We start from the raw sequence: 20,256 nt of genomic DNA, 5'->3' as shown, positions 1-20,256 counted from the left end.
CTCTGACTCTTTGAAAAATGCACGTCAAAAGCAAGAACATTTGAGGGCATTAGAGTAACTTCGAGAAAATGGTATAGCTGAAAGAAAACAAGAACTTTATACAACGTAATAAAAAATCGAAGAGGATAGAACGAAGGAATTACTGCTGAACAGGCACGTGTCGTTCATGAAACTTCGGTAACACGGGTCAAAGGATCCTTATGCCACGTTATACTACATATGAGGACAATGTATATTTGCTGTCAAGAGAAGGCTATAAATATCTCTAACAAGTCTCAGCCGATCCCAGATTTTTTTCTCTCCCTCTCATTCCGGTCGAAGAGAAAATAAAACACTTCGAAGACGAACAACCAATATTGAATCGATCGAGCAGAAGCAGTTTCACAAAACACATACGATTTTCTATTCAGCGCTCTCTTAGTCTCACATCGAGTCCAAATTTATTAAGAGGTACGAGGATTATAATCTTACTCCTCATTTCCTCTTTACACACGCATACACACACAAATATTGGTTTTTTTTTTTTTTTTTAAGAACTTAGAGGTTTTGGTTAAATATTCTAGAACTTTAGGGTTTTAGAGTTTTATTTCATTATTTTCCCCCTACAAGTCTTGGAATTTTGATTGATAAGCTGATATTTGGGGAGATTAGAAAATATTCTAAAAGTGAAGAGATTAAAAATATTTGTGGAGGGTAAAAAATATTCTAAAAGAGTAAGTAGTTTTGTAAAGTTACTAAATATTTGTACTTAGGAGGTGTATATATAGAACCGAGGTAGTCCTCCAAAACTAACCAATTTTAGGAATGAGCATTGAGCATTATTTCCTCTTATGAACTATTTCCATGTTTTTAGGTAGCAATTTCAACTTATTGAGAATATTGTATACTTGGGTGCCAAGCAGTATTTTAAGCCCAAAGAATAGGGGCTTAAAATATTGTATAATATTGTTTTTCTCATCGTTTCTTCTTTTCTGTCTAATTTTCTTTGTAACCAAGCATTTTAATGATAGATTCAGTCTGTTTAATGATAGATTCAGGCTGAATAATAAACTCTACATCCATCAGATCAGAGATGGAAGAGCCTCTAATTGGACTTCTGTCACCCTATGGGGCTGGTCCATCAAAGAGTTCGATGAATGAATCAATGGAAGTGGTTACGGATATCAATCAGGACAATGGGTTCACATTGCATACCATTTCAGCGATGAAATGTTCGATGTGGAAGAGCTACTTGGGGATGAAATGTTCGATGTGGAAGAGCTACTTGGGGTTCTAACTTCTCCCTATTCTGGTCCACTGTCCAACTATGACAATGTGGGGCATGAAATGTTGGAATTTATATATATATATTTAAATAATAAAAATTATTTTATGGTCCTATGCATTACGCTTTTTAAAATAGGATTGCAATGTGATTATTGATACTTGATGGATTGGGTTGTACTTTCCAATTTGATGGTCTAATTGGGAGTATAGTTTTATACTGTTGGATTGTGGCTTTTTAACTTATTTGGTGTGATTTAATTATAACCATTAATATCTAAGTTTCTATGATAGGAAGAGAAACTTAAGTATGCTTGTTTGTAGAGAAGCCGTTCCCACTGTTGTTGTTATATATAAGGGTTTTAAAACTCTTATTCAGACCTATCGTATCGACAACTTTCAGAAGGAGGTAAAACGCTCTAATTTTTCAGATCTCTCAAAAGGTGCTAAGAAATTCTTAAAGGTATCAAAAGATTTAATCATCAATCAAGTACGAGCCTAAATTCCCTATTTAATTAATTGTAATATTCTTGATTTCTACATGTGAATTATTTATTTAAACTCAACAATTGGTATCAAAGCTATGTTAGGGTTTAAATTTTTTAGTGTAGAAATCATAAATAAATATTGCACAAATTATATTGATGTCCGTGGTGATAGTTAACTCGGGATTACGCCGTATTACTACGTCTACCTGTATGTATGTATATTATAGATGTTAGATCAAATCTGACGAAACTTGAACAGATAGCATTAGTAGGGTATGGTGAAAAGAACTCTCTTTTAAAAACTTACAGGTTGAGTTGACAAAACTGATGGGGTAGACAATTTGACAAAGAATTGATATTATAACTACATATACGAATGTGTGTGATGAAGAGTCAATTAGTCTTCCATGTGCTGTCATAAAAGGAACAAATGCTTTATATATATATATATATATATATATATGTTGTTTCCTATATATATGTTTGCTTCTGATGGGCTTAGTTTCGTGAGCTTGTGACCCAAGTGGGAGCTTTAAGGCGTTGGAAAATTTGTATTGGGTCAGGTGGTGAGTGCACACTCATAAAGTTCTTCACGAACTAGATGATTTGTGGAGATTTAGCCGACTTGTCAGAGCAGCAAGAAAACAGAGCTTAAGGGGTTAAGCTGGCCTGTGCCTTCTATTTGGCGGCCCTTGGAGTGAGTTGCAATGAGCCTCTCTTCACCATCCAAACCCAATTGTTTCTTATGAAACCAAATTGAAAAGAAAAATTCTAAATATTTGAATTTATAATTCCAATTGGATTTTCCATCTATGTTGAATGAATTTTCATATCTATTTATATATAGACAGGATTACATATGTTCATTAATGACTTATTTGAGAAGATTTCAAGTGTTAAGTTTGATTGAATTTTAATTAATATAATATTCAAGCTAAAGTATGTTGTGATACATGTAGTATATTTGCGATTGTACTCCTACGGTTTGGAGGAGGAGGAGAATTGATTGATTAATATTTTTAATATTATTTATTAAAATCTAATATTTTATGTGTATCAATATGAGGTATATATCTTGAATTACATGTACAAATAAATTTTAGTTTAATATGAAGCTGTGTGGCCGGCTATCTAGCCATGCTTTATGTCGAGTACTTTTATTAAGTAATTCATGATATTTGTTTAATTTTTAAATTAAACAACTTATAGGACTTGTGTGCTATAAGCAAACAGTATTAACTTGATTAATTTAAAGAATCTAGTATTTTAAATTATTCATCGGATATATAATATACATGCATCAAAGTTTTTATTATTATTTTATTTTAATTAAAGTATATAAAGAATTGAGACTTTAAATCTCAATTGATGTACATGTTATTATTATATTGTTCACTGTAATTTCTTAAGATGTATGAGGGGGCTTTATTTTTTTTTTGTGTTAAAGCAATTTATATTACGGTGAAATCAAATGTTCCATAATATTTGGGTTTAGTTTATGTGCATTATAAAGAAATTATTGAACTTAAATAAATGAAACTTCTGCAGTTTAGGTTCTTCCTTGGGGTTTAGGAAAACTGGTAAAGTGACCGTTTCAAATGTGGTAGCCAAAGTGGGTGATGTCTGCCAAAAGGTGACACGCTCACTGAAGTTATTATTTTAACATTTTAAGATATTGGTCTTATTGAGGTCTCACAGTACATTTACCTACATGAAGGCATTAGTTCTGCCAAAAGGTGATGAATGTCTTAGTGTGGGATAAGTAAGTAGAATATTTGAGAGTGCTTGGATTATAACTAAATAACCCTCTTGCCAAAAAGTAGTGGAAGTGTTTAGCAATAATTCAAGTATAATCAAATAGGTCTATGTGCGATTTGATCGCAGGTTTGGGGGTAAAATAAAATCTAAAATTCTGCCAAAAGTTAATTTTTAGATGACATTTTATTTGTTCCCGCGGGGTAGATGGTTTTGCACATAGTAAAACACCTTGATAAATTCGACTTAAGACCCCAAGCACGAATTAAAGTTATAATCCCTAAAGCTGAGATATATTACTATATGTTGTTTATGTGATGTTATTCAATATAACATTTATTCAGGTTACAAACGTTTCCGCAATTTAAAGATATCGCATAAGGATTGAACCATTGAATGGTTAAAATTATATTGTCTAGAAGACATATTTTGATATTATATTGGATTTATTGGACTACGTGTCTGTTGTTTTAGAAAGAAACCCATATGCCCAGTGCATTGTTTTCTTAAGTAGAAAAGTTGTTGCATTTTTTAAGTGAACTACAGGTACTACCATGCCATTAGATTAATTTATACTTCTATTGGTGATACTATTCAGGGTGGTATTCTAGTTTTGATACTGCCAAGGAGCTTCTTGATTTGATCAAGAAAGAGTTAATGGGTATTAAGAAATAACTACAATACTATTATCTGACATAGATTATGTTAGTGAGATATGATAGTAATGGTTCAGTGAGGGAGTATATCTATAAGATGTGCAAGCTGGTTAATAATCTGAGGTAGTAGAGAATCATATTTGCTAATAAGTTAATTAGTCCACATGGTGATCTATTCTCTGCTTAGGTTTTTCCAACTTTTCAAGATGAATTATAATTCACAATAAGTTAAATGTGGCATTAACCAGCTGTTTGCATTTTGTGTTATTGAATGGAAACGACTCAAGGGTGTTAGAACTGAGTCAGCTTATCTTGCGGTGATAGTAAGATAGTTTCAAGAAGAAACTAGGCGGCAAGAAAGTGTGTAAGGCTAATAAAGAAAGGCAGAACAATACATGAAAAGACATTGATCATAGAATGATAAATGTTAGTTCTGTAGAAATAAAAGGATATCAAAAGAAAAGGTTATTGTGGTGGAAAAGAAAACTAAAGTAGGAAAAGAAAATTCCCATGTTAATAGTTGAGCCTAACCTGGTAAAAGTATAGGTATAGACATGGTGGATGGATTCGAGTGTGATCCTACTTGTTTTTTGTTTTTCTATAGACTCGATACCTTCCGAATAAAATCGTGATTTGCTTAGAGGGGATTCATCTATGCTATGCATAGGATATTGGGGAATGTCTCTCCAAAGAGACTTGAACGCTTGGTCAAGGATGCGATTATTGGGCTGCCACAAATTTTATGCGTTGGTTGTGTCAAAGGATAGATGCTAAGAAACGCAATTTTGAGGCTAATCGGTCATTTGGTTTTTTGGACTATATTTATACCGACATTTGTGGTCCATTTTTATTGTAGCGACAAAGGTATTTCATTGTCTTCATTGATGGGTTCTCAATGTATGATTGTATACTTAATCCACCAGAAGTCCGAAACACTTGATGTGTGTAAAAACTTCTAGACTAAAGTTGAAAGTAGTTGGTATAAAGATTATGGTTTTAAAATCGGACTAAGGTGATGAGTTTTATTGGGAGAATGGTAAGGAGGGTGTAAATTGTAGTACTTTCAGTACATACTTGAAGAGTAGGGTATTGTGCCACAGTACACCATTCCTAGTTCTCCTGGGCAAAATAAAGTTACAGAAAAGAAAGTGTGGAGATGTCTTATAGAGACAGAGTTATATAATGCAGATATTAAGGAGCTTAATACTCACATTACCAATGATTATTTTATTAGACATCTTGAAAGATTAAAGAATTCGAGATTTTACTGTCCTGTAGACCTATAGAGATTATTGGAATATGTCATGCATATTTAATGAGAGTGGCGAATCCAGTAAGAGTTTAAGATATTGTAATTTCTTTTGCAGAAAAGTATTTTCAGCATATATTCTATTTATTTCAGGCTTTATTCCATTTTCTATAGTGGTTTCAGTTAAAGCTCTAATTCCCACTCTTTCAATTATTCCCACTCATTTAGTTATTTCTTCTTTGTATGCCTTTCTTTTAGTTTCCAATCTAGTTCCCAAGCCAGTTTAGCTTAGGAGATCTTCTAGAGCTTAGAAGTATACTGTAGTTGGTAATTTTGAGGTGTCTGGTGGATATAAGACAAAATTGGTGGTCAAGTGCTTAAGCAAAAGTGAAGTGTTATTTTCTTTGAGATTATTTTCCGGTTTCATTAAAGAACTCTTTAAAAGTCATTCTTTCATTATCACTCATTTATGGCTTAAATAAGTTTTACAGTAGTAGTATCCAAAATTTTGATACAGTGGTTACTAATTGTAAGTTCAAAGAGAATGTTATGGATAAATGCATATACCTTAAGTTCAGTGGGAGTCATTTTGTTTTCCTTGTCCTATTTGTTGATATTTTGCAAGGTAGCAATAACATTCATGTGATTCATAATATTAAGAATTTTATGTAAAGAATTGACATGAAGGACATAAGTATGCAAAGTATGTCCTTGGCATTAGGATTCATAAAGAACACGCTACAGGAATACTTGGACTTTCTCTAAAGGCTTATATTAATTTAGTATATGGAACAATTTAAGGGTGATCAAGCGTAGTAAGCCCATTGACATAAAGTACATTTTCAAGCATGAGAAGGTTAAGGTTGAAGTGTCATTAAGATTTTCCTATATGGTTACAGAAAGATTGTTGTAAGTCCTTTTACTAAAATCTTCAGTCGAAGATAATAAAGTATTTAAAGAGCACGTGATTCGGATAGGTGTTTGAGAGTCATTATGGTATGATGTCTTGTATTTCTTTTGTATATGCTATATTATAGTTAGTTTCTTTACGCCTTGTGGTGACAGTTATTTTTCCTCCAGTTTACGCCTTATGGTGATAGTTATTTGCATCCAAAATAAAGTTATGATACATAATTATTATTATTTTAATATATATGGTTTATGCACGTGCTATTATGTTTGCCTGGAGTGATATTTCACTTATGAGGTTGTTTGGGTTAGATGTGAGATTGACACCACATCAATAAATCCAAAATAATTATTAAAGGTTGTCTGAGAGTGATAATTCACTCATACGGATGTTTGGGCTAGATATGAGATTGACGCCATATCGGTAAATCCAAATATAAGATTTGTCTGGGAGTGGTATTTCACTCATGAGGTTGTTTGGATTAGATGTGAGATTAACACCACATTGGTAAATCCAAACATAAATATTAAAGTTTGCCTATGGGAGTTTTTTCACACTCCATGAGGATAGCTTGGGCTAGATATGAGATTGACTCCATATCGGTAAACCCTCACACTGAACAGAAGGTTGGCGGTTTGCTGTAATATGTTCAGGTGATATACCGCGATGGTATGAAGTAGGATGGATAGCTTGGGCTAGATATGGGATTGGCTCCATATCGATAAACCCTCACACTGAACAAAAGGTTGGCGGTTTGCTGTAATATGTTTAGGTGACATACTGCGATGGTATGAAGCAGGACGGATAGTGAGGTGTGCGTTTAAACCACATGCAGTTTGCACATCTCATGAAATACAGTAAAAACCACTATGTTTGCTTGAATCCTAGATGGAATCGGTTTTGAGACCATGGAATTGTTTAGACTAATATATTACTTGTCTACGCATTCATGATCCACTATTGAGGAAATTTATGGAGGAGAGTGTTCTAAGGTTTTCAATCCATCAATTTCGATAATTGTGTTTTCTAAATAAAAATGAGTGGCCACTCGACTTTTATAAAGTGTTGTTGCAATCCATAGTGTCATTTTATAAAACATGCATGGATCAAGTGGGAGATTGTTGGAATTTTTATATATATATTTAAATAATAAAAATTATTTTATGGTCCTATGCACTACGCTGTCTAAAATAGGATTGCAATGTGATTATTGATACTTGATGGATTGGGTTGTACTTTCCAATTTGGTGGTCTAATTGGGAGTATAGTTTTATACCGTTGGTTGTGATTTTCTAACTTATTTGGTGTGATTTAATTATAACCATTAATATCTAAGTTTCTATGATAGGAAGGGAAACTTAGGTATGCTTGTTTGTAGAGAAGTCGTCCCCCCCTGTTGTTGTTATATATAAGGGTTTTAAAACTCTTATTCAAACCTATCGTATCGACAACTTTCAGAAGGGGGTAAACTGCTCTAATTTTTCAGATTTCTCAAAAGGTGCTAAGGAATTCTTAAAGGTATTAAAAGATCTAATCATCAATCAGGTACGAGCCTAAATTCCTTATTTAATTAATTGTAATATTCTTAATTTCTACGCGTGAATTATTTATTTAAACTCAACATGAAAGGCATTCAGATTCAATATACCAATTGTAGAAGTGCGATGCAAAGTTATTTGAAAATATGCACTGTGAGCAGGAATATTATGGAGCTGATCATGGTTTCGATTTCTTGAAACCGGGCAGAGAGGAGGATTACAATTTTGGGGGACTTTTGAATTTGGAATCAGATTTGGGAGCTTGAAGTCATTGGTGGCATTCTGGTGTATAGGCATATGAAAAGAGATGGTAAAGCTTGGTGTTAAATCTCTCAAGCTTGATTATCAGAGTTCTTTATTATTTGGATGATGTTTTTCTTTCCCAAATCTTTTACTCAAATTTCTCCATGTGTTTTTGAATTGGAGAAGGTCCATCTTAGCAATGGAGTTGATATGTGACTTATAATCTTTGAACATTATGTATATACTAGGGAATTCTTTCTTGAACATGCTAGGGAAGATAATTTGAGTGGCATTGTTCCGTGGAATTTATTATTACATAAAAAGTATATTGCATAAATAAAGATATCAACATTTATGCTGCTTGTGTAGTTTCTGATCTTGCTCTGTGAGCTGTTTACTTTGAATATTCAATTATCCAACGTTACAAATGTAACTCTCTCTCTATATATATATTGACTCGTGACCTTTGAACATTATATATATGCCATTATAACAATTTTTTTTTGAATGTGATCATTTTTAATCTTATCACACATTCATCTCAAAATTGGTATTCTAGCCGGCCCATACTCACTCTTTGCACAAGTTATTTCCTAACTGTCCAATATTTTGTGCGATAAAATATAATTAGTCTAACATTTTTTTGACTGAACCCTGTAGGTGGCCTTAGGTCACTCTATTGAGTCTCCGCAAAACTATTGGAGACTTACTCAGTTGTTAATTTCAGGGCTTCATGAGATTAATCGAGGTGCACGCAAATCGGCCCAGACACCCACAATTACAAAAAAAAAAAAAAAAAAAAACAAAAGGGGACATGTACTCTTCTATTTAACTTGTGATTTTCTTTTAAAGGAAATGATAGACTACCAATAGCTACCTAAGTTCATCTCATCAATTAAATCATGTAAAAAATTCTTAATTAAAAGGAATGATATAGAGTCCAGGTGTGCGTGATAATGTCAGAGTAATCTCAATTCTTACTCATCGAATATATTCAATTATTTAACGTTATATCACAACTCAATTTATATATATATGTCATGACATGACTCATAATCTTTGAACATTATGTATATGTTTACTTTGAATATACATATTAAATCATTGATAGTGTAAACATATCTGAATACTCAACTCATAGAAATTATACAAAAGTAATGTATAACGTTGGCAACGCCACAATGGGGAATCAAGTCCCCTTCAAGAAAAAAATTAAATTTCGTTCCAAGCCAACAGTCCGTTAATCCGATTTTTCTGTTTAACATTCTTTGCCATAAAATATAATTAGTTTAATATATTTTTTGATATAATTTTTAATTTTTCTTTCAATAGTAACATGTGCTCCTCTATTTAACTTATATTGTCTTAATTTTATTATAAACGTAATTTCCAATTTATCCTTCAATAAATAAAAAAAATTAAATAAACATAACTTTACTAGAAGATACAGTATTATTTTGCAAGTTAATTATTTCTCTAAATTATTGTTTTAGCCCAAACATTTTCTTTATTAAAAAAAAAACAGAGTGTATTGTGACGTGCCTTTAGCTGCAGCACATATATGCTATGTGTACTTTGGAAAGAGTTACTAGAATTGACTATGCCAGTATGCCACCCGTGACACTTACTGCATACTGATTTACCCAATCAGTAAATAAGAAAAATTTACACTACTCAACACTTTGTTCATGGTGTTCTATGGACCACCGCCAATCTGTTCTCCGCCGCTCTCATTTAGCCAGAATCTGACATCAAGTTCGTTAATTTCACTGGAATTTGAGTTCCAGTTCACTCTATTAATCTGCTTTCAGGTCCAATTGCTTCACGCCTGTGTTTTTCTGCTTTCCATTTTCTTGTATTTTCCTGGGATTTTTTTTTGATCCCTGCACTACTTTATTCGTTTTCATCACTTTTTCTTTTCCTGAAAAAAAAAAAACTCTGCTTTAAGGTTCGTTTGTTTGGACATAAAATATTTTTCAGAAAATATTTTTTTATTTTTTGATATTTGGTTGTCGTAAATAAAAAAAAATATATTAAAATTTAACAAAAATAACTTATTCATCAATTTTCGACAAATTATTTTACATGCCCTGCTTGATAAACTCAACTTCAACCTTGACGTAGGCCTTTGCCAAACACCGACAAAGTAAGAATAAAAAAATATTTTACTTGAAAAAAAAATTTCAAAAAAAATATTTTACGTCGAAATAAACCGAGCCTAACTTTATTGTAATTTAGTAAACTTTTGTTTTTGCTTTTTACGGAGTGTTTTTTATTTTTCGTTTTCATTTTCTTCTTTAACCTCTTTGGGGATTTTGACCAACGTACATAATTTGGTACTCAAATACGTCTTTAAATATTTGATTTACCTTTCTTAAATGACGATATTTCATCATCTAAATATCTAATGTTAACTTGTGTTATATACGACTAAGTCTATATATATATCATCATCCTCCACCAAAAAAAAAAAAAAATATATATATAAACTAGTGTATAATTATTTGTACAGTACCAAGGTTAGGATTCAATGGAGGACAATGACACCTACTTTTTTACCACGTCAAGCAATTCCTTTACTACCTCTTGTACATGAAGGATATTGGTACCCTTTCCTTTCACCACCTAAATTATGTGCCATTCATTCGGCCGCGACTTTTCGATGCAAGTTATTAAAAAGCAAGATGGAGATCTAAAATTCACTAAATCTTTCTAGGCTTCTACAAATATATAGGCAGATTGCAAAACAATCTAATCAAAGCTGATACTGTGGTGTTTGGAAAAAGTTAGGGCATTAGTGTTCAAGATTGGGTCAAAATTCAAATAGTTTGGGGCACTCAAGATTGGCTCAGCTCCACTAGGATAGGCCACTGATTAACCAAAATAAATCATATATATCTGATAATTCTAGACAGCACTAAGTCATCAAAGTCAAATGAGATCATCAAAAAATAGAAAAATGGAAAATACAATAGAGATCTGAATCAAGCTAAATAATAAATTAATAATCATGTATGAGATCATTAAAGTGAAATGCCCAAACCGCAAAACATCCTGAAACATCAAATACCACAGACACCAAAGTTCCAAAAATAAATCAAACAAGAGAGATATAAGAAAAACCCCAATCAAGTATTGAAGATGAACCTCATTTTTTTTTTTTTCTTCGGATATGTAATATGTACCGTAAGTAAATATATTAACTTTAATTAATTTGTTTTTAAAAAAATTGTGTCAACTAAAATTTCAGCACTATGTAATAATTTTTTCATAGGTTTTTTATAGCTTAAAATGTTACATGAAGATTAAAGTTTAGAATTAGTGCAAAGATCCTATGTAGAGCCTTAGGGGTATAGTAGTTTTGGTAGGAATTTAAGAGGTAAGTCTTTGAAGTCTCGCTTTCTAACCGCACTCCGGACTTGAATGATGCGTGTATTGTGGGGCGCATACACATACTTTAAGAAGGAAAAAAATATAAAAAATCCTATGCAGTACATTTTTCATACTTAGATTTGGCTAAGCAAGTCTTGCTAGTTAAGCTAGAGTTCTTCAATTTATATTCAAAGTCAAGTTTCAACGTTTACAACTTGATTAAGGTTTGAGAATGAACAATTAAAATTTTTAACATAATCTCAAAATGTAAATATTTAAGATGTTATATAACGAGAACATTGAAAATTTTAAGAAAGGGATTTTAATTAAGTGTTGAACTTTTAATTGTTAATTACAAGTTAAGAATTTATAATATTTTTTCAAATTATAACTGTTGAATTTAAGTGTTCTAAATACAAATAATATTTCAAATGTTTAATAATATGTAAAGTTGGCATTACTTAAAAATTTTGAGTTATCAAACAACATTTAACTCTATTTATCTTATTATTTTATTTTTATTTTTAAAATTAAACAAAATTACAGTAATTATATATCTTTCTTTTCTTATTAAATTTTTTTATTTTATTTTCTGAACATCTATGATATGGTAGTATGGCACAACCATACCTTTATTTTCCTCAACACATTATTTATTAATAATAAAAAAATAGTATCTGATATTTAGTTCAATTTGGTCAATTTTTGTGTCAAAAGTTCAAAATTTAACAAGAAAAAGAAAAAGAAAAATTCATATTCAATTTTTTATTTTGATAAGTAATCACATATATTATTCATAGGGATTCAAACCCTTCTCTCCCCCTCCTTAAACAAAAAAAATTATATTATTGATTTAATGACCAACTAATTCATATTCAAATTTAATTTAGTTGTACTATCTTAGTATTAAATTAGCATTAATTCAATTTTCTTAGTTAAAAAGTTTTATTTGTTAACAGTATCTAATACGTACAACAACTAGGCAATAAGAGCATCTACAATGCTAAAAGCTATTTTCGCATGCCAAATCTATATTTTGACAGATGCTACAGTGTTAAAATGCTATATTTTAGCAATTCTGCTCCAATGGTGCATTTCGCAAAATGCTATTTTTTGACACAACCACTCTACTTTTTCCACTACCATTCCCACCATTCATACTTTATCAACAACCATTCCCACTAAAAAAAAAATGAACCTAAAATTAAACCTAATTTGGCTATGACAACTATTTCAATTTGGCTATGAACCTACAGATATTATATATTGTAGGAAAAAGCTCATCCTCCACAGGACATTCAATCATGCACTGCTTACCTTAATAGGGGGCAGAAAAATAAAGCAATGCTATGATTTTTGTGAATGTAATAACAATATGGTAAATACCAGAGTGTTATAGCAAGTAGCTCTTCCCCATATTTATATTTATGAATATTCTATCTATGCATTAAATTGTTAATAAGAAGAAAAAAAGAAGAACCAATTCCTGAGCAGTGAGCATCCAAGACAATCTCGAAGTTTCTAACCTGAGGTGTTTTCTTAGACACTTATGATGCAGAGACAGTTAAAATCTTATTGTATTGCAAACTTCAATATTATACTGATTATCACTTTTAAGCTTTACAGGAATGAAATGGTTTAAAAGAAATTCTCCTGGGATTGTCATTCTAAAATCAACTTCTCTTGATTTCTCTTGCAGAGACCTCAGCTTTAACAAACTAAGTGGAGAAATTCCAAGCAGCTTTGTTTCCCTATCAAACACAGATTACATGTAAGAAATTTGATCCTTAATTTTTTGCTTTTCTTCTTAAAGTCTTTGATGCTAATTTTTGCTCGCCAGTGATGCCGTTCTTGCTGATCCATTGGACTTAAATTTCCCTGAAAAGCCGTGGTAGAAACCAAGACCAACCGAAGACCCAAAATAACCAGGCATCCTTAAAAGCCACCAAATTAAATTTCTCAAGTAGCAAGGAGAGAATGGTCTAAAAGGAGCAACGGATGGGCAAATGGCACTAGCTACATAAACCTAAATCAGATTGTTTTCTGTATTTTCTTTGGTTAAAATGAGGATAATTTTTTCATTTAAGTTTTGTAGAGGAGGAATTCATTCTTTCTCTTGATGTATTAAACCTGGAAAGGCGATGTTAGTAAAGGGGAGGTAGTTACTAATATATAGACCAACCTCTACTAAATATTTTAACCAGTACCATGTTTTCCAAACATTTGATGCAATATTCTTTCTACCCAATTAACAAATTAAGTTCAGCAAAAGATGATCATGGAGGGGGAAAATTAAGTTTTCAAGATATGGGATTTTCCCACATTATTCAAGCTAAACAAAGTGATGCAAATAACTTTCTCTAAGCTTCAAGAAGAACATTTATCAAGATAAATAAAGGATTGATATTTTACAGAAATTTTTTTTACAAAAATCATCTTGCCGAGATGCAAACATATCACCATAAATTCCATATCAGTCATCCAATATTTCATAAAACTAAGATTCCAACAAGTAAAAATAACAAAAACACGAAATTAAATTATAAGAATAATTATCAGGTTCAAATTTGAACTTAGTTATCAACACATCAATTAAGTTTAAGGGTACTTTTGAAATCAACCGAACAGAAACGTAGCAGAAATTGCAAAGCAGAGCTCAAAATCGAATATGACAAATCAGATATTGATTGTATAACTTGTTTAGAGAGAGAATAGTATAAACGTGTTTAGAATGAAATTGAAATTCATTGGACAAAATACATAAAACGAGTATAAACAACAACAAATCTAACAAGAACCTAACATGGGGCTTTCCATTCAACAAAAAAATCATAACGGCACAACACTTACAGATATCAAATTTGTAATGGAGAAAACAATCTGCAAACGAACGCGATCAGCTTTCAACAAACCCTAGAAATAGCTTCGGGTAAGCTTCATTCAATACAACAAAATAAAAAACTGAAGAGGATAATATGGGACCCTCAGTACGAAGGAAATAACTGCGGAACAGGCACGTGTGGTTCATGAAACTTCGGTCAACACGAGTCAAATCGCCACGTCATCACTACATACAATGTATATTGTTCCTTGGAATTTATTATTACATAAAAACTATATTGCATAAATAAAGATATCAACATTTATGCTGCTTGTGCTGAATTTCTGATCTTGCTCTGTGAGCTGTGCGTGACTTGTTCATGTTGAATTTCCTCTTCTCCCATATCACTGTGTGTCTGTCTTTCCTTCAGAACCAGCCCATGCCCTCTGGTGCCCATTTGGGAGGTTTTTTCAGCAGGCAAGAAAAGTTCTCAGTGGATTGTGCAAATTTTGAATCTTTGTGAATTAAAAGTTCATTCCTATTCCATCTTATTTGATGTCATGTTTGGGAACGTCGAATTGATATTTTAAATTTGAAATTAGAGAAAAATTATTTTGAAATTTAAATTAAATTTCTTTTAAATTTAAATTCAAAACGATGATATGATTCTTGCATCCATCTTGTAATGGTGAACAAGAAAACAATCATTTGTTTATGTGGGAGCAATGTTTATACCAATAATGTCATGGTCACCTAAATCTTTCTCCTATAAAATAGTCAAATATATTCAATTATCCAACGTTATATCACGACTCTATATATATATATATATATATATATATTGACTCGTGACAACAATATATATATATGCTTACTTTGAATTTACATATTAAATCATTGATAGTTTAAAACATATTTGAATACTTAACTCAATAGACAATGCCACAATGGGGAATCAAGTCGTCCATTCGAGAAAAAAATTAAAACTCGCTCCAAGCCAAGAGCCCATTACTCGGGCCAGGCTTTGGTTTTTTAAAATGCTTTCAGGCCCTGCCTAGCCCATCAAACATTCAAAGCCCAACGATCTCGGGTCTGGCAACAGGTCCGCCTAGCTTGGCCTGCCCGTTCTGCACCGTCGTCTTTGCACATGTTTGAAACTATCTAAATTTATGGGATTTTTACATATAAATAGAGTTAGGGAGCCATATTTACTCATGAATGGAATCAAAGTCTTATATTTTCACAAAAATGAGTTTGACCTAAATGATGACATGGCATATGAAGTTTTACTGTTTAAAATTTTGTTACCTAAAATGCCCTTTTTCCCTATTCCAATGCATTTACCTTATCACCCTTGTTCAGAAAACATGGTACCTGGAGGCCAAAAATTGGTACCTTCAGTTCAAAAATGTGATACCTTTAGAACAAAAGTGGTACCTTCGTAAAAGGGAATTGTTTTTGCAATTGAAAATGACATTGAACCCCACACCGCTAATTAAGTTGCACATTATATCCATAAACAGCTCCATTAGCGCCATGAATAACACAAATTATTCTTCAAGCTAGCTAAGCGAGTGTTTAGAAAATATGGTACCTGAAGGCTAAAAAGTGGTACCTTCAATTCAAAAACGTGGTACCTTTAGAACAAAAGTGGTACCTTCGTAAAAGGAACTTATTTTTGCAATTGAAAATGGTATTAAACCCCACACCGTTAATTAAATTGCACATTAGATCCATAAACTGCTGTTGAAAAATTTATAAACCTTCTTATTAAATATAAGAGCCTAACATGCATGTATTTATTAAATGGAACAACCAAAATCCATTACTTTTTATTAAATCAAAACCATCAAGTAAAGTACCATGTCTACAAAATACTTTAAGTCACCACGAATGTCAAAAAAGTTATGATCCATCCAATCTAATAAAGTCAACAAAAAATAAAAAACTATATCACTAAATTTAAAGAAAGCAATCATCTTTTGCAAAATAAGAACATAATTATTAAGTTTGAACATTTATTAGCCCCTACTCGTCCATACAAAGTCTTGATTGCAATATTAGCCCCCACTCATCCATACAAAGTCTAAATGGCAAGAATCGATCCTCCAACACACTGTCAAAAAAAAAAAAAAAAAAAAGGTTACTACATTTAATTGTATCACATTAACGAAAAAATTAACCAACCTTAAAGAAGTAAGCGAAACGGAAAAAGTGAAGGAGAGGAACTGAAAACATGGACAAATTTTAAAACTCTTAAACAAAATGAAAAAATATAATTAAATGCATAAGATGAGGCATTCCAAAATTTCTAAACTGGGGCATTCCAAAATTTCAATAACACATCAGTATAATTATAATTGTATGCAAAGAAAAATATAATTCTAGACTAGGGCATTCTAGAATCTCAATAACACATTAATCTCTTTAAGTTATAATGTATAGGATGTATGTTTGAATTCATACAATTAATATATATATATATATATATATATATATATATATATATATATATAAGTAGCATCCTACAATTAATTAGGACCCAGATCTATATCAAAATTCTAAATGGTCTTCATGTATAAGAGGTCTAGAGACCAAATTGTCTCCCTATTATCATTGAAAAATTCTAAAGATTTAATTATGACCTAGATCCATATCAAACATGATCTTTGGATACCATAATTTTTTTAACAATTGCATTATTGAAATAGTTATTCAAAAGTCCCAAACAGCCTTGCCGATTAAAATGGTGCAAAAAAAAAAAATCTACCATACCAACTATCTAGATGTAGTATATGATAATTAAGAAATATTTGTGTTATTTATGGCGCTAATGAAGCTGTTTATGGATCTAATGTGCAACTTAATTAGCGGTGTGGGGTTTAATACCATTTTCAATTGCAAAAATAAGTTCCTTTTACGAAGATACCACTTTTATTCTAAAGGTACCACGTTTTTGAACTGAAGGTACCACTTTTTGGCCTCCAGGTACCATGTTTTCTAAATACTCGCTTAGCTAGCTTGGAGAATATTTTGTGTTATTCATGGCGCTAATGGAGCTGTTTATGGATGTAATGTGCAACTTAATTAGCGGTGTGGGGTTTAATGCCATTTTCAATAGCAAAAATAAGTCCCTTTTACGAAGGTACCACTTTTGTTCTAAAGGTATAACATTTTTGAACTGAAGGTACCACTTTTTGGCCTCCAGGTTCCATGTTTTCTAAACAAAGGGTAGTAAGGTAAATGCATTAGAATAGGAAGAAGGGTATTTTAGGTAACAAAAATTTTAAACAGTAAAACTTCATGTGCCATGTCATCATTTAGGTCAAACTCATTTTTGTAAAAATATAAGACTTTGACTTCATCCATGAGTAAATATACCTCCCTAACTCTATTTATATGTAAAAATCCCTAAATTTATTTTCTCTTATTTTATCTTAAATTTGTACTATTACAACAATTTTTTTGAATATGATCATTTTTAATCTTGTCACACATTCATCTCAAAGTTCGTATTCTAGCCGGCCCATACTCACTCTTTCCACAAGTTATTTCCTAATTGTCTCTGTGCCATAAAATATAATTAGTCTAAAATCTTTTTTGATATAATTTTTAATTTTTCTTTCAATAGTAACATGTACTGAACACTATAGGTCGTCTAGGGTTTGCTCCCCAATGATTATCTGTTTGAGTCTCCACAGAACTACTGGAAACTTATCCGGTCGTTAATTTTAGGATCTCGTGAGATTAGTCAAGGTGCGCACAAATTGGCCCAGACACCCGCGATTGAAAAAAAACCACACATGTACTCCTCTATTTTACTTGTGATTTTCTTTTAAAGAAAATGATAAGAAGGTCTTTGAAATCATTAATGCACAATTCATTAATTTATAATGTTATATTTACCTTTTACACAACATTAATTTTTTATTTTTTATTTTTTATTTTTTATTTTTTATTTTTTTTTCGGGGTTCTCACAAAGAAAATAATTTATTCTATGCTAATAATTTTATTTTTGGCCGTCAAAATGGATAATTTATTCCATAGTGACTTTTTTTATACTATTGAAAGAGATATTTATTCAACAAAATTAACTTTTTTGCAATTCCGTCGAAAGAGGTAACTTTATTTTTTGATAATTTTTTATGGGTCTTGTTAAAAGAAATAATTCATTCAATAAAAACCTCTTTTTTTTTTTTATCTTACCAAAAGAGATAATTTATTCAGTAGAGATAAAATAATAATAATAATAATAATAATAATTTAATCATCTTCCTTTTGTACTTTTTATTTTTATTATTTTTTGGGATCTTGACAACGGAGATAATTTCTTCAATAAATTTTTTTTTTTGTGGGTTTTTTCTTTTTTTATGTCAAAAGAGATAATTTTTTTAAATGGTTACTTTTTATTTTTTTGATCCAGTCAAAAAGGCAATTTATTCAACATAACAAATTTTTTATTTTTTGGTCCCTTTAAAAAATATATATATTCAATTTTTATTTTATTTTATTTCATTTGTGTTATAAAAAAATAATTAAAATATTAAAGATTAAAGAAAAGAAAAGAAAAAATGAAAGGACAGTTGTATCATTTAAAAATTAATAATTATTTATTTGTAAAGTTAAGGTCATTTCATTTAAGAGTATCTTAATTTTATTATAAATGTAATTTCCAATTTATCTTTCATTAAAAAAAAATTAAATAAACATAACTTTACTAGAAGATATTATTTTGCAGGTTAATTATTTCTCTGAATTATTGTTTTAGCCCAAACATTTCCTTTATTAAAAAAAATAAAAAATAAGAGTGTATTGTTACGTGCCTCTAGCTGCAGCACATATATGCTACATGTAATTTGGAAAAAATTACTAGAATTGACTGTGCCACACGTAGCACTTACTACCTACCGACCTGGTAAATAAGAAAAAATTACAGTACTCAACACTTTGTTCATGGTGTTCCATGGACCACCGCCAATCTGTTCTCTGCCGCTCTCATTTTGCTGGAATCTGTCATCAAGTCCGTTAATTTCGCCGGAATTTGAGTCCCAGTTTACTCTATTAATTTGCTTTCAGGTCCAATTGCTTCACGCCTGTGTTTTTCTGCTTTCCATTTTCTTGTATTTTCCAGGAATTTTTTTTTATTTTTTTATCACTGCACTAGTTTATTCGTTTTCATCACTTTTTCTTTCTCGGGAAAAACTCTGTTTTAAGGTTCCATTTATTTAGACGTAAAATATTTTTTTAAAAATATTATTTTTATTTTTTGGTGTTTGATTATCGTAAAATATTTATGAAGAAAAACAATATTAAAATTTAACAAAAATAATTTATCCATCAATTTTCGACAAGTTATTTTACATTCCATACTCGATGAACTCGACCTCAACCTCAACACAGACCTTTGTAAAATACCGACAAAGTAAGAATAAAAGAATATTTTACCCGAAAAAAAAAAAAAAAACATTCAAAAAAGAATATTTTACTAACTTTATCGCAATTTGGTAAATTTTTGTTTTTGATTTTTACAGAGTGTTTTTTATTTTTCGTTTTCATTTTCTTCTTTAGCCTCTTTGGGGATTTTTTTATCAACGTGCATAATTTGGTGCTCAAATACGTCTTTAAATATCTAATTTACCTTTCTTAAGTTACGATATTTCATTATCTGAATATCTAATGTTAACTTGTGCTATATATGGCTAAGTCTATATATATATATATATATCTTTCTTTTTTTCTTTTTTCTTTTTTTTTATGGAGATTGGTGACGTCGGACTTCTTAGAGCACCTCCATAATTTACCGCCAATCCCATCATACATATGTATTTTGATGGTTAGAAAATAAGTGATTTATTAGGCTTGAAGTACAAAGATATCTAGGAAATTTTAGTGGCCTACTAAACTTGTGAGTGATACTTCTAGAAATAGGATGTGAATGCATGGATATATAATGATTTTTA

The 20,256-nt window shown here is 30.9% G+C and overlaps 1 long non-coding RNA gene across 1 annotated transcript; it reads left to right on the top strand.

Annotated features, from left to right (window-relative positions):
• Positions 1 to 294: 294 nt before the first annotated feature.
• On the top strand, positions 295 to 1,380 carry LOC132314979 (uncharacterized). Its single transcript, XR_009483555.1, has 2 exons — positions 295 to 450; positions 1,032 to 1,380. It is a non-coding gene; the product is annotated as an uncharacterized LOC132314979 (long non-coding RNA).
• The last annotated feature ends 18,876 nt before the right edge of the window (positions 1,381 to 20,256 follow it).

Source organism: Cornus florida, unplaced genomic scaffold, assembly GCF_030987335.1.
Source record: "Cornus florida cultivar Cherokee Brave unplaced genomic scaffold, ASM3098733v1 CherokeeBrave_3.0.0_Hap2_Chr06, whole genome shotgun sequence".
Classification (NCBI taxonomy): Eukaryota; Viridiplantae; Streptophyta; class Magnoliopsida; order Cornales; family Cornaceae; genus Cornus; species Cornus florida.
This window is presented reverse-complemented; position numbering and strand designations above follow the sequence as displayed.